This window comes from Manis pentadactyla, chromosome 8 (assembly GCF_030020395.1).
Source record: "Manis pentadactyla isolate mManPen7 chromosome 8, mManPen7.hap1, whole genome shotgun sequence".
Lineage (NCBI taxonomy): Eukaryota > Metazoa > Chordata > Mammalia > Pholidota > Manidae > Manis > Manis pentadactyla.
Window position 1 is genome coordinate 7,025,449 of NC_080026.1, and position 14,997 is coordinate 7,040,445.

At 41.7% G+C, this 14,997-nt stretch overlaps 1 protein-coding gene across 2 annotated transcripts in view; it reads right to left on the reverse strand.

The window, feature by feature from the left end:
* The window catches only part of B3GALT1 (beta-1,3-galactosyltransferase 1), a 525,967-nt gene extending 513,402 nt beyond the window's left edge, over nucleotides 1-12,565 (reverse strand). The window contains exon 1 of one of the 2 annotated variants that reach the window (XM_036884265.2): nucleotides 12,305-12,565. The gene's annotated coding sequence lies outside the window, so the exon portion shown is untranslated. Of the gene's footprint in view, nucleotides 1-11,465; nucleotides 11,551-12,304 lie in introns of those variants that run through there. The other variant, XM_057505455.1, reaches the window with a different exon arrangement.
* Between the last annotated feature and the right edge of the window lie 2,432 nt (nucleotides 12,566-14,997).

Below are 14,997 nucleotides of genomic sequence, written 5' to 3' on the forward strand. Positions count from 1 at the left end.
AGAACTTCCAACATCAGCACTCTCGGGAAGACTCATGACAGAAGATGATCAGCAAAAAAAAAAAACTCCAACAAAGATCCACGCACTGTCACAGGTGTAGATGCACTCATCCCACCAGTTCCTGGACTTGCCATGGGAATGAGGAAGGAGATATCTAAGCTGGCCTGTGCATACAGTAAAACAAAAATTGGACTGGATCTATACTGTTGGAACTCAACCAAGAATTAGGAGAAGTGCAAATTGTAGCGCTCCAAACTCTTACAACTACAGACTATTTATCGTTAAAAGAACATATGGGATATGAACAGTCCCCAGGAATGGGTTGTTCTAGTTTATCTGAATTCTCTCAGACTGTTTAAGTTCAGTCGGACAATATCCACCATATCATAGATAAGTTTTCACAAATGCCTAAGGTGCCTAACTAGTTTTCTTGGTTTCACTGGAGATGGCTGGTAATTACAGGTATGCTTTGGTTAGGTAACTATATTCCTATTATGTTAATGTGTGTGCACAATTTAATTAGTAGTTTAAAACCTATCCATGCTGAAGTTACTCTACAAGAAGATATGTCAAAGAAATAATCAATCTTCCCAGGTTTTCTTCCGCCTGCTACTTCTATAGCTTTTCTTCTTCCTACCTAATCACAACCTTTAAATAGAACTCGTGCCACATGTCGAATTTACCGAGTATCATAATTCTTCCAAGTGGTAAAGACACCTCAAGACAAATGCTGGGCATAGAAGCCACAGGGCATAAATATGCAAAGAAGTAAAAAGCTAACCTTTTCAAACAATAAGTCTTCTCTCTCACTTACCAACTTAACATTTCCCTGTATGGCCCCGGAAGATGACTGGTTAGCCAGAGATGGGTAAGATTCCTCAAGGGAGGAACAACCTAAGACAGGCACAGTCGCAGGGGGCCATCTGGTGAGAAAATGGGGAGCAGCAGAGGTGAGGCTTAGAACCTCCCCCCTCATGTTCTGAGAGAAATCTTCTGCATACATGGATGTTTATTGCCCTCATCTAGCTCGGATTAACACATAGTCTACAGGCACACACCTGATCATCTACATTTGCTCTCTTACAACACTAAACTCTGTTTTCTACCTTTATCTCGTATCTACCTACCACTTCAGCATTTTATTAAAAATAATAATAATAAAGAGAGAAATGTGGTATCCACATATAAATCAAGTTTAAAAATCAAATGAGTATTCATATTTGAACTGACTGTGTATAGTTCATAATGCATGAGCAAAACCGAAAGCTTCTGTGATGACTGCCCTTGTACTGTTCACCATGTAACTTATTCACTATGTAAGAATTTGTACTCCATGTAAGAATTTGTTCGTTATGCATCAGAAGATTGGAGACTGACGAAAATTAGGCTTGGGGTGGATTAATGATTGTGCATTGAGTATTGACCCCCCTATACAGAAATTTATTGTGGTTAACAACTATTTGATCAATAAATATGAGAGATGCCCTCACAAAATATATATATATATATATATATATATATACATATATATATATATATATATGAACACACTTCCAATTGTAAAATAAATAAGTAACCAGGATGTAATGTATAGCATAAGGAATATAGTCAAAATATTGTAACAACTTGGTATGGTGATACCTGGTACCTAGAATTATCATGTATATAAATGTTGAATCACTGTGTTGTACACCTGAAACTAATGTAATGCAATACTGTTGTCAACTACCCTTCAATAAAAACAACAACAACAACAACAACAACAAAAAAAACTCTCAGCAAAATGGGAATAGAGGGCAAGTACCTCAACATAATAAAGGCCATCTATGAAAAACCCACAGCCAACATTACACTGAACAGCGAGAAGCTGAAAGCATTTCCTCTGAGATTGGAACTAGACAGGGATGCCCACTCTCCCCACTGTTATTTAACATAGTACTGGAGGTCCTAGCCACGGCAATCAGACAAAACAAAAAAATACAAGGAATCCAGATTGGTAAAGAAGAAGTTAAACTGTCACTACTTGCAGATGACATGATACTGTACATAAAAAACCCTAAAGACTCCACCCCAGAACTACTAGAACTGATATCGGAATACAGCAAAGTTGCAGGATACAAAATCAACACACAGAAATCTGTAGCTTTCCTATACACTAACAATGAACCAACAGAAAGAGAAATCAGGAAAACAACTCCATTCACAATTGCATCAAAAAAAAAAAAATACCTAGGAATAAACCTATCCAAAGAAGTGAAAGACTTATACTCTGAAAACTACAAGTCACTCTTAAGAGAAATTAAAGGGGACACTAACAGATGGAAACTCATCCCATGCTCGTGGCTAGGAAGAATTAATATCGTCAAAATGGCCATCCTGCCCAAAGCAATATACAGATTTGATGCAATCCCTATGAAACTACCAGCAACATTCTTCAATGAACTGGAACAAATAATTCAAAAATTCATATGGAAACACCAAAGTCCCCGAATAGCCAAAGCAATCCTGAGAAAGAAGAATAAAGTAGGGGGGATCTCACTCCCCAACTTCAAGCTCTACTATAAAGCCATAGTAATCAAGACAATTTGGTACTGGCACAAGAGCAGAGCCACAGACCAATGGAACAGACTAGAGAATCCAGACATTAACCCAGACATATATGGTCAATTAATATTTGATAAAGGAGCCATGGACATACAATGGCGAAATGACAGTCTCTTCAACAGATGGTGCTGGCAAAACTGGACAGCTACATGTAGGAGAATGAAACTGGACCATTGTCTAACCCCATATACAAAAGTAAACTCAAAATGGATCAAAGACCTGAATGTAAGCCATGAAACCATTAAACTCTTGGAAGAAAACATAGGCGAAAACCTCTTAGACATAAACATGAGTGACCTCTTCTTGAACATATCTCCCCGGGCAAGGAAAACAACAGCAAAAATGAGTAAGTGGGACTATATTAAGCTGAAAAGCTTCTGTACAGCAAAAGACACCATCAATAGAACAAGAAGGATCCCTACAATATATTTGAAAATGACACATCCGATAAAGGCTTGACGTCCAGAATATATAAGGAGCTCACACGCCTCAACAAACAAAAAACAAATAACCCAATTAAAAAATGGGCAGAGGAACTGAACAGACAGTTCTCCAAAAAAGAAATACAGATGGCCAACAGACACATGAAAAGATGCTCCACATTGCTAATTATCAGAGAAATGCAAATTAAAACTACAATGAGGTATCACCTCACACCAGTAAGGATGGCTGCCATCCAAAAGACAAACAACAAATGCTGGCGAGGGTGTGGAGAAAGGGGAACCCTCCTACACTGCTGGTAGGAATGTAAATTAGTTCAACCATTGTGGAAAGCAGTATGGAGGTACATCAAAATGCTCAAAACAGACTTACCATTTGACCCAGGAATTGCACTCCTAGGAATTTACCCTAAGAATGCAGCAATCAAGTTTGAGAAAGACCAATGTTTATCGCAGCACTATTTACAATAGCCAAGAATCAGAAGCAACCTAAATGTCCATCGATAGATGAATGGATAAGGAAGATGTGGTACATATACACAGTGGAATACTACTCAGCCATAAGAAAAGGGCAAATCCAACCATTTGCAGCCACATGGATGGAGCTGCAGAGTATTATGCTCAGTGAAACAAGCCAAGAGGAGAAAGAGAAATACCAAATGATTTCACTCATCTGTGGAGTATAAGAACAAAGGAAAAACTGAAGGAACAAAACAGCAGCAGAATCACAGAACTCAAGAATGGACTAACAGTTGAACAAACAATGCTTTGAAGTCTCCAGCTGTGCCGATTGTGCCACATTATCCTCTGCTGTTGTTTTCACCTTGTAAAATGAGTCGTTTTCTTTGTGCCAGGCAGTCTGCTGGGTCTTTGCAAACAGGGTGCCCTTAGGGACCCCGGTGTGACGGAGAGGGTGGTGGCTGTGTTTCTGGAGGCAGGACACTCATGCAAACACAGCGGCTCCCTCGCTGTTGGATCGTGGCCGAGTCTCTCCAGCTCCTTCTCTGGGGGACCTGGTTCTACGTCATGCATCCCTGGCACCAGTGTCACCTGCTGCCTGCACTGGCAACCATAGGTGTTTATGGAATGAATGAATGAACGAATGTGAGGGTTACTTCACATAACCTCAGCTCTGGAAAGACAACATCCCTGCTGGCTTCAATTCTTTATGGCTGTGAGAATTCCAGTCCAGACCTCTTAGAAAGCCCTCCCGTCTCACAGGGGGATAGAGCTGGAGGTGAGAAGATGCTGCGGCCATATTTCCAAAACTTAGCGTCATGTGCAAAAACCTCAAGACTTCCAACCTCAAAAACCCACCCTTTTCACCATTGACTTGGGACCTCACCAGCCTGCCTCCAGGGGCGCATATTTCACCAACTATTTAAACTTGGTGTAAAAACAGCCATCACCTTACAAAGGTCAGTCTTCTGTAGACCAACCAACTCTTTTGCCCTTTTGTGATTTTGCAAGATGGGACCTGGGCTTGACCAAGTCACACACTGTCTGATTTGAGCTTTTCCCACTAATTAAATGCAAATCATTAATCAGAAAAAAAAAAAAAAGTAAATGTTAATATTTTATTTAATGCCTTTTTGTAGATGTGAATGTACACTTCTCCTTCATATTAAATTTTGTAGTGTTTTTTTCACCATTGTTTCATTAGCATTTTCCAATGTTATTACCAACCTTTCAAAAATCATGATTTAATGATATATATCATAATTTAGTTATTCCCATATGACTGGCCAAATAGATTATTTTTATTGTCAAACCACTAAAAATGGCATTTTAATGGAAGCATGTGTGTTTTTAATTAATTATATGGAATGAATTCCTAGAAGTTGTATTACTGAAACAAAGGGAGCATTTTTAAGGCTTTCTGAACACACCGTGAATATCTATTGTTTTTTACCTGTCCGGCATCCATGTTCCCTTCTGCTGACATCATTCCCTTGATTTTCCTTTAAAAATCCTGATCGGTCTGGCAATCAAGGCGCCCAGTTATCCACTCACTGAAGCCTAGGCATGAAACCTGAGCTGCATCAGTCACACTTCTCAGTCTAGGAATGTGGGTCTGGAGCAAACTGACCCGGGGACAGAGAAGGACTGGTGCTGACTCACCACAGTGATGGTCCCTGGTAAAGACATCATCAGTTTCCCCTGTGATCTCTGCAGCTGTTCTGATTCTTCTCCTTTTCTTTTGATTATGTAAGCTACAAAATACCTTCTTTTCATTGTGGATCTTATTCCTTAAGTTAGTCATAATTAACTTCTGTAGCGTGAATATGAAATGTTATTAGTAATTTGTGTTCAAAATATCCCTGACTTATCTATGGCTTTTTTTACTTAAAACTGTTCAATCTTAAAAGGCCAAATCTTTATATTTTTCCCATTATGTTTGTAATTATGAAATCCTTATTTTCTTCTAACTTGACTTAGAGTTTCTTCATACTAACTCTCCACTTCTTCTGACACTATTCTGGAATGCAATGTGATGTAGGAAGTATACATTTTTCACAAATAACTACTCAATTTTCCTAGCACCATCTATTGATCATTTTTCATTTTCCCAGAGATTATGATTATTGGATTTTATGCTTCATTTTCATGGATCTTAAAGTTTGAATCTGAGTTTCCTTTTACTTTCTTCTTCATGTTTGTCTACATTTATTACTTAATTAATTACTGCCATTTTTAATGTTTATAAATAGCAGTGCAACTTTGTCTCAAGGCTTTTTCTTTTTGATTAAAAAAAATTTTATAACCTAATTGCTATTCCAGATGCGCTCATAATCTCTAAATTTTTACAAAATCTCTTTGGATTTTATTTTGGCTTGTCTATACATGTATGTATGTACATATACATATACAGTCAGTGATTCTATTTTGGAAATTTCTCTAGTTTTTCACATTTATTGTAAATGTCAATTAATAAAGGTTTGAGTCTTAATACCCTGAATCTTGGTTTGCTATAACAAAAGTAGGGAGAAATAGCTCCATGTGACATTTAAAATATAATGTTAAGTATATATATATATGCATATTTAATGTTAAATACATATAACAGAGAGAGACAGAAAGACACAAGAGAGCTTGAGAAGGAATCAACACAGAGGGTAAAAATGACTACTTTTAACTACCTTCAAGAAACTGCAGGATTGGCCTAGTTTTATTTTAGTCAGCATGATTTGAAATAAAGATCATCTCTTATTTCTTTAAATAGTAGGAATTTGGCCAAAATAATCACTAAAATAACTATCACAATTCATTAGTTGTCACTTATAAAATACAGCACCTCTCCTGCCTGTAAATTGATGGCTGTGTTCACTCAGAGAAATCAAAATGTATCACTCATATTTGATTCATCTAACTTCTCAAAAATTGTTATTCAAGCGATCAGTAATGCGCTCATCGTTTTACAGACAGTGAAAGCAAGGTGGTGACAGGCTCTGGTGGGGGCTCACCCGCACTGGGCCAGGCACAGACAGGTGCGGGATAGGGGAAGGGTATTAGCTCAGAGGCCCTGTTCATGGGGCCAAGTGCACTTCTGTACTTTGAATGCAGTTCTTTGCACCACGTCACAATTAAATTTACAACTAATCATATACAATCAAACTCTGCCTTTGGCAATCATCTTTGACTAAGTGCTAGGGCCCTGGGAGTCACCCACAAATTTTATTGTTCAGTGAAGAATTGATTCAGCCCTGATGTCATCAATATATGTTAGGAAAACATTTCATAGCTAGAGACCAAAAAAACAAATGCTAACTGCAGTAACTCAGAACTAAGTGCCACACATCAGTTATAAACCATCTCTTAACTCGCAAATTTACATTTTAGGACAATGAAGTATCTCTTTAAACCATAGTGGGGTTGTTTTCAGATGGAATCTGGTGATAGTTTTTTGGGCTTTTTTGTTTCATTTTCTTTCCTTTGAGCAATAAGAAAGAGGTACTGTTTCTTTAAAATCCTCTCCCTATACACTCAGGTTCCCTCTTTCTGCCCATACTTTGTTTTTGTTTTAACCTATCTTACAGTAGTAACCCTTAAGCTTTTCTTAACCATTTCCCCTTACTTTGGAACATTCAAGACTAGAAAGATCTTGCAAACAATTTTAATATTTCCTGTAGTCCCTGAAGCTCACCTATAGATCACTGTGTAGCCTGTAGACTTCTGGAAATAAGAAATCCTGTTTTGGAGATAACTCATAAATATTTAAAACGAATTCTATGGACATAACAACTGAATTGTACATGCCAACTTACCTCTAGGCCTATACATCTTGGGTGACATCTCTAAATGCACCCCAGTTCATCATTTTCTTCATCTCAACATAATACAGTGTAATACTATGTCAGATGTTTAAATACTTAAGTACAAAAGTTGGTAGATGCGGTCATCTCTTCTTACATTACTATTTTACAAAATGTTGAGCTGTTTCATGGGCAACTGGCATGGTGTTAACTTACACACTTAGTAGTTGACAATGTTTCTAGACCTAGCTCTACTTTCAACTGGCTGGACAATTACCAGCTTCTCAAAGGAAAGTTCTTCCTTATACATATGGGACGCTGAATTAAATGACCTGTGTGCCTCCCAAGTCTAAATAACTGATCTCTTCTTAGCTCTCATCCTAACACTTTCGTAATCAGCCAAAGTTGACTTTGTGTATTAACAGTGGTAACCACTGGTTGATTTATTTGTTTTTTAAAAACACTGTTTTCCTGAAGTTTTACATTTTGGGCAAAAAGGATACAAGGGCAAAAGGGTTAAGGCTTAAGTGGGTGGTATGTACATTCTTGAATCTGAATAAATAAAACACTAAAATGACATTAGCAGAAGACTTCTCCCCCTCTCCCAAAACTGGATTATACAGGAGTAACCTTGAAGGTTTTTCTCGCATGATGGAAATCCACTGATAAGTGATTGTTAGCACTGTGTGCCCTGCACTAATATATTCTCAAAATAGAACTTTTGAATTATTATGTGGTGTGGCTTCTTGGCGGTACAATTTCAGCTTTCCTCTAATATGAAAATATTGTACGCAAACCAAGTTTTGGAAATCAAGTTAGCTTCTTGACTTTCTTCATGTGAGGGTCAAAAAAAGACAATTCTTTTGGGGTGTAAGCCAAAGATCCTAAAGAAAATAATCAAATGGAAAGCACAGGAAGAGAAACTAGAACCGTAATTGCACTGTTTTATACGTAAGAGAATAGAACCTGGGAAAATATTACAAGATGTTATCTGTAATCAGACCCACGGGATACTAAATCGATTATGAATTAAAGACAAACAATTTGAAATTGTAAGTGTTTTGGCATTTCTTAATAAAGTAACCAAAACCTGTTTGTCTTTTTTTTTGATGCGTAAACTTTAGGGAAATCTTGACCTCAAATCCAAGGGATTTTTGTCAACTTGCACAGAAATACATGAATATGTAATTCTCAGTGTGGAAGAAGCAGAATGTTTCTCATAAAAATTATGCTTTTAAGTCTTTTCTCTCTATTTCCAAAATTCACTCATCCCCTTTAAATGAGGTTATGTAGATTTGACCTTAGATTGTCATAAATCCCTTTTAAAATGTTAATTTGAAGTAAATATATTGAAGGATAATGTGTCTCACTTTAGTTCCTCTGGAAAGTTATGATTTTATTTTAAACACTTTTTAAAGGGCAGATATCCTGTCATTTCATTGCTTAATCATCTCTGAATACCTCTCTTACCTTTACCTCATGCAGTGCTGTTATTGGTCAGATACACAGCTTCAGGAATAACATGCATTATAGTATTACCATGACTACTCACTAGTTTTTAGGTTAATTTGAGTATATTTGTGTGGGTGTGTGGGTAGGGTGTATTAATTGGAGAGAAAATGAAATGGAAAGAGACTGGGCCAAGGTATGGGGGTTTAGACAAAACAGATTGGTAGGAGATAAATATTCTACAAAAGTTATTAATTATATTTTTTGTTTATGAACTATTTCATCCCAGTAAAATATAAGCTTCATGAGGGCAAGGGTCTCTATTGATTTATTTTCTGATATAATCAAAGCAACTAGTACAGTGTTTTGTACATATTAAGAACACAGTGCAATTTGTTAAATTATACCTGAATAAACCAGTAGGATAATTAATTGGTAATAAATTACTTAAGAGGATGAGAATTTTGCCTTACAAAGTACATTCATCATTCAGGATGGGTTGGTGAATTTGTTTCAAATGCAGGAGGGTTACATCCTTACTGAGAGCCTTCCAGTATACTAAGAGAGACAGACAGGCAGGCAGGCAAGCAGGCAGACAGACAGACAGAATGACAGAAAGGTACAGAGAAACAGAAAGAGAATGCAAATGAATTTTTGATTTAATGAACTGTTTACAATAAAAAATGTGTTAGATTTTTTTGGGGAAAAAAATCCCATCATTAATTAAAAGAAAATACATTACTGTTAAATAAAATAAAATAAACCTCACTATCTTACCTAACAAGGCAGAAACTCTAATCAGGACTATTTGACAAATCAAATACATTTTATTTAACAAGTTATGGTTGGTATTTATTGCACTGCTATTCATAGTAAATGTGATCTTTTTAGAACAATCATGCAGTATTTAAATTAAAATCTGGTATAGGTCAAAAAGTGAAATTAGCGGCCTAGAGTCTTGACAAGTTGACATTTACTTGAGATACTAAAATCCATCTAGAAAATATGGCAGTCTGGGGTCATGGGCTGCCCTCCAGCAAAACAAGTCAAAACTGAAGTGAATTTGCAGAATTTAAATTCTATTAACTAAGTGGCTAGCACTGTTTAAGACCTCCCATGGGGAGGCGCCCTCCCCATCCCCACCACACACACACACACAAGTACACACTGCATCATTTCTGTTTTCAAACATAGACCCTACTGCTTTATGCTAATATTATGCTCATTGACACAGTTCTCTGTACTTGATTACAATTTTGTTCTGGTGGTTTTGAAAGTACATTTATTATTTGGAAAAAAAAAATTTCCTTAAAGTAAAAGTCCTCCTCACCAAAAGCAAAAACCTTGAAATGAGTACAAAGGTTCTGTTTCTGTTTAAAGACTGTGGCTTACCCCAACACATAATGCTGCACGGATATGCAAGGTGTTACTTGATAACAATGTGAAAAACCACTTTCTTAGCTAAGTAGTCACAATTTTCTTTAAAAATTCCACTTTCATTATTGGCTGTTATTGGTAATGTGGTTTTAATTTTAAGGTTATTTTTAAATTATTGATTAATAATGCTTAACACATTCTAATCCAATTTCCCCTATATCAGCCAATAGGGAAACCAGTTTTACCAGCTTGTAGCACTGCACAAATGAAACAGAGAATTAAAGTCAACTGCTTAATATGTTAAATAATCTGAAGTCCTGACAATTACAATTGCAATATTGCAATATTAAAATAATCACAAGGCACCAGGTGAATTTTGTCAATGTAACAAACACAAGCTATACTCTCTATATCAAAAAAGTACACTTTCAACCCAGATGTGATGACTACTAAGGAGAAAATATTTACTACTAATTTTCTACTAACCCAAATGCAATATATGTGTTCTACTAAAACAGTACTAAAAATTCCATCTATAGTTTATGAATCAAGTGATGGAAACTGTGCAATCATCCTCGGACATAAAACTAACTTTACTGCTAGTTTACCAGTAAGTTATACATCTGCTTCAGAACAATTTACATTACGAAACTGGGATAAAATGGAATCTTTACACACACGCGCGCGCGCGCGCCTGCGCGCGCGCGCACACACACGAAACTGACAAAAAATGCTGACATTTTGGACAGCTCCCTCCTGATTTTTCTACAGTATTTCTCTTTGGTGTCTTAATTTTTTCTGTTCTCCCAATTCAAAAATGAGCCCAACCAAGGTGGCTTCTGCGGTTTGGATCTGAATTTATTTTTGTTGTGTTGTCTTGTGCTTGGGGACAAAAGATCCCTCCAGTGAAAGAGATTTAGGAGCTACAGTAACAGGAAAGTGCTGTTCTCAGTTCAAGATCCGGCTCGCTGTACGAAGCCAATTTTTATTTTTCCAAAGATTCTAGCTGGCAAGCAGGGACGTCTGCGGACAGTCATTAGTGCCCAGACATTTCAAGAACTTTCCCAAGCTGACCCTCCTGTGGAGACAGCGGGCCACATACAAAACAATCGCCAAGAGTAAGTTTGTGTGTCCTGACGAAGGATGGAGAACACACTGCCCTGAGCTACGGGGATTCGGCTTGGCCGGCACCACCACCCATTTGCAGCAGCGCCTACAATCCGCCTTCTGCGGAACGGTGTGCCGCGCAGGTGGAACTCCCAACGGCTTTCCAAAATACAATTTAATATAAAACAAAAACAGCACGGGCCCTGGAGAAAGCTGGGTGCATAAGCCTGGTTACCTGGGTGGTTTCCGCGCCCTGTCCAGGTCCGGATGCCCAGATCCCAATGGGCCGGAACTTTCTCGGCGGGCGGAGCCGCCCGGCATTCCGCAGCGGCCCCCGCGCGCCCCGCCGGCCGGGCCCCAGGGGGCATTCGGGCCAAGGCAGCCCCGGGGCAGCGGCTCCACCTGGAAGCGCGCGCGGGCCCCGCCGCGCTCCGGCCGTGCAGTCCGGGGTTCACACCCGCGCCGCACGCTCAGCCTCGGTCAAGCCCCGCAAACCGGACTCTCTCAGCCCCCAGATCCGCGTCCCGGAGAAGGGTGGCGAGCTTCCCGCCGGGCGCATCTGGCCCCGAAAAGCGGCCACCCTCTGAGCCTGGTTCCACTCCCCCTCCTCGTTCCTCCTTTGCCTCGGCGAGGCGGACCGAGCCTTACTTGCCCTCCCCTGCGTCCCGCTCCCCTCGGAAGTCCCCGGCGCGAAGCGGGACCTGGCGGAGCCCAGGTGGCCGCGCCTCTCCCCGGGCGCGCTGGACGCTCGTCCCTGTCATCACAGCAATGAAGTTCCATCTGCCCGGCGCTTCGGGGACGCCGCGGACTTGCCGTGCCTTCCTTGCGCTCCGCCGCCCCCGGGCCGCGGGCGCCCTCCTCCCTCCCTCCCAGCCGGGAGCCCCGGGCCGTCGGTTCCCGTCCGAGGGGACCCGCCGCGCCCCCCACGCGGGCACACACAATGCCGTCCCCGCGCCCTCCGCCGGTCCGCGCCGAGGGCACACGGCGCGGGCAAGGACCCCCCCCGTCAGGACGCCCCGGGCGCGCCGACCCCGCCACCCCCCGAGACGCCGGCGGTCCCGGGCCGGGGCTTACCCGCGGGGCGCGTGCTCCCCCGCCGCTCGCCGACCCGCGGGCCACGGGGCCGCCGCAGCCGGGCTCCCGGAGATGCCGCCGCTCCGCCGCCTCTGCCCGCTGCCCGGAGCCAGCATCACCGCCTCGCGTCCGCCCGCGCGCGACTCTCCCGCCGCCCTCCCGGCGGCGCCTGCGGCTGGGCAGCAGCGTGGGCGGCGGCGCCCGCACGAGCTCGCAGCTGCGCCCGCTGAGCAGCCGCGGCGGCAGCCGGAGCCCCGGGCCGGCTGCGCTTCCCCGGCGGAGGCTCGGGCCTCGGCGACTGACAACGCCCGGCAGCCAATCGCCGGCTCGCCCCGCGCGGCGGGGGAGACCAATCAGAGCGGAAGGCCCAAGGTGCTCCTCCGCCCGGGCTCCGCAGCCTGGCTTCCGGGAGGGCGGCCGGGGGCTGGGGGCCGGGCGCCGGGGGTGGAGGGGGGGCCCGGAGGGCCGTGGGGCTCCCCCTGGGGGCGTCCCGGGGGCGGCCAGACCGCTGACCGGCGGGCCTGGGGCGCTCTCCGACCGCGGCGGGGAGGAGAGGGGCGCCCCGGGGTGCGTGTCCGCAGAGGCGCGGCGCGGCGGGTCACCGCCTGGGCATCCCGGGGCAGGGCCGTGGGACCGAGCAGCCGGGCGCGGGGAAGGACGGACCCCCGGGGGTGGTCGCCGCCTGGAAGGATCCGCGAACAGTCACCAGACAGCGCCCCCGTCCTCCTCCCGTTGGCAGCCTTGGTATCCGAAGGGCGGTGCTCCTGCGCCTCCGAACCGGAGCCCTGAGCCCTGGAGGGTGCCGAGCCGCGGAGGAGGCACCCGGGGACACGTTCCCGAAGTTGCAGTTAGAGTGGACCTTCCCTGCCTGCTTCCAAGTAAACGCTCTCGCCTCCCCCTCAACAAAGCAAAATACCTCAAGAAGCAGTGGAGAGGCAGTTTAAGCAGACACCTAGTTGGTTTTCCCTTGGAGAATCACTTCGGGGTGTGAGTGTGTGTGGAGGGTGACACAAACGCCAGAGAAGTGATGTTACTTCTCGAGGAAAGAAAAAGAAAATGAAAGTGGCAAACTTTTCCCATACCACCGTCCCCAAAACTTGATCTCTCCTTGTGGAGCATTTTAAGTCCCTTCAGCACAAATAAGTCTGAATGTTACAGAGTTTTAGTAAGTCTGTAATGCCCCGTTGCAGGAAAAATGTAAAATAAGTTGTACCCAAAGACTTTAATGGGTGTAGGTCTTTCCCCAAGTGACCTATCTTACAAGGTTGTGAAGGTAAAAAATGAAATGTATAAATCACCTACATAGTTGTTTGACAAATAGCTGGAATGTAGCTAGGCTGCTGCTGTTTCTCATTATATTTTAAGTGATCCTTTTCTGTTTTCAGTAATCACTCCTTTCTTCATTTACCTTTCCTTTAAGACAACTCCATGTATGCTGTGATACCCAAAATAAACACTGCTTAAATTATATGAACACCATAAAGAAAATTTGCAGATGAGACTTGTGTATTGCCATGTTTTAGTGCTATAGAAAATGTGTGCATCTCAGGATCCTGCTTCCCGATTTTCTTGTGCCCACAGCCCCCCTTCAGTCATTTGGCCAATCTAGTTTGTGAGGCAGACAATTTATTTTTAAGGATCCAAGTATGCTAATGCGGATAATGGGAAGTTTATTTTTTAGGCTAAAAAAGATCTGTACCACATCATTTTGAATTTTTAATTTAGAGAAGTTTTTGTTGTTTAGGTTTTTAAAGTTGTTAATTGTTTATTTGTTGTTATTGTGTAACTTAAAATCAACATCTTCATTAACTACATGAGGTGATCATTAGAGGAATGGAATTCAAGTCTGGGAGAGGAAGAAAAAAATTAGAGTTTTACTCACTTCCTGGGGGAAGAGGGAGCTGATACATGCGAGAAGTAGAAATGTTAAAACTTAAATCTTAAAATTGGAAAATTTAAATGCAACAATTTAGAAATACCTCTGATAAAAGATGTTTAGGATGATCTTCAATCAAAAGACCAACATGACTAAAGAAAGCATGTAAAATATGAAAATACTAGTTTAGAATATTACAAGCTATTTAGAAACTCCCAGAGATGTGCAAGTGCATGCACAATTACATAACTTTTCCCACCACTCTTCCATGCCCTGCCAAATATACTATTTTCCAGTATCTTGTAATATTTTCTTCTTGTTACCTGACATTTTGCAACAGTTAATTCTGAAAAGATATGGCTCCTACATACCATATTCCGTAGTAAAATAATCAAATGACTATCTTACAGAAGCAAAAAGTTAAAGAAAATCAACAGAATGCATGCAGATATAACAGTAATAGTATCTCACCATTCTTTGCATAAGCAGCTCTGATCAAAATAAACTTGCACAATAAACAGTCTCCTAACAATGAAAACTGAAATACTTAAAATCAGTGAAGATGGGAAATTAAGAAAATAAATTTAAAGAAGTTGAAAAGATTGCATACTTACGTGAGGCTTTCTGCATTGCTATGAATTTCACAGGATGTACTGGGCAGAAAGCCTTGTGTTACTTAATTGCATGAGTACTTAATGAGCTAATTATACTTAAATAACTTTCGATGTTTCCCTCTTTCTCCCCCTCCCCCCCTTTTTTTGCTCACTTAGATATGTCTGTTTCTCCCCTTGCAATGGCGAAACTCACTCAACTTGGT